This window comes from Manihot esculenta, chromosome 3, assembly GCF_001659605.2.
Source record: "Manihot esculenta cultivar AM560-2 chromosome 3, M.esculenta_v8, whole genome shotgun sequence".
NCBI classification, from domain to species: Eukaryota; Viridiplantae; Streptophyta; class Magnoliopsida; order Malpighiales; family Euphorbiaceae; genus Manihot; species Manihot esculenta.
In genome coordinates this window covers 14,814,130-14,815,253 of record NC_035163.2, presented here as the reverse complement: position 1 = coordinate 14,815,253, position 1,124 = coordinate 14,814,130, and positions in this window count along the sequence as shown.

Here is a 1,124-nt window from a genome sequence, read left to right as displayed (position 1 = left end):
GTACGTTGGGATATCTCTTCAGTTTGCATGATAGGATGCTTTGGTCATGAAGGGAATGGAGGTTTATTTGTAAAGAGGTTTATTTTGTACCAGGGAAATGAGGTTTATTTTGTACAAGGGGAATGGGGTTTTATGGTCCTCAATTCGATGAATTTGTATTGTTGTGTTTTTCATGTATAGAAGAACTTTTTTGTGTAATTGATAATATGTTTCTTAAAGGAATGGGGGTTTATTTTGTATCAGGGGAATGAAGTTTATTTTGTACCAGGGAAATGGGGTTTATTTTGCACCAGAAGCTCCCTTAGTTGAGGCTGGGACTCACTATAAAACCTCATACTCCTGGGTTATAAACCCCATTTCCCTGGTACAAAATAAACCTCATTCCCCAGGTACAAAATAAACCCCCATTCCCTTAAGAAACATATTATCCATTACATAAAAAAGTTCTTCTATACATGAAAAACACAAAAATACAAATTTATCAGATTGATGACCATAAAACCCCATTCCCTTGGTACAAAATAAACCCCATTTCCCTAGTACAAAATAAATCTCATTCCCCTGGTACAAAATAAACCCCCATTCCCTTCTTGACCAAAGCATCCTATCATGCAAACTGAAGAGATATCCCAATGTCCATGGGTGTTGTGAAGAATAAGCACACTTTTCAGGCCACAGCTATGGAGGAAAGGAAGATGAGGAAGCATCTTGGCAATAAATTTTCTCTCTTGGAGCTTCAGGAGGGCTTCGATCAGGGCTGAACATAAAAGGAACCTTAGGCTGATTTAACACCATGGGTGTTAACTCAGGGCTCACTGAGAAGCCCTCCTACCTGTTAGTTAATGGTGTTAACTCAGAGGAGCCCTGTTGAAAAGGAGGGGAGCTGACGGTGACAGGAAGGAGAGGAGGGGAGCTGACTTTGTTGGGAAGGAAATGAGGGGACCTCTTCAGGTCCCTCCTCAACAGGTAAATGCAACATGATATGGAGGAAAATAACACGAAGGCTAATATGAGCAACACTGCTAAGAGAAATGTGATTGGGTCCATCAGGAGGACGAAGAAGAAGAAAGGGAGAGGAAAAACTTTAACGAAGAAGCAGCGGAAAGGAGAGTAGAGAAAGAGTA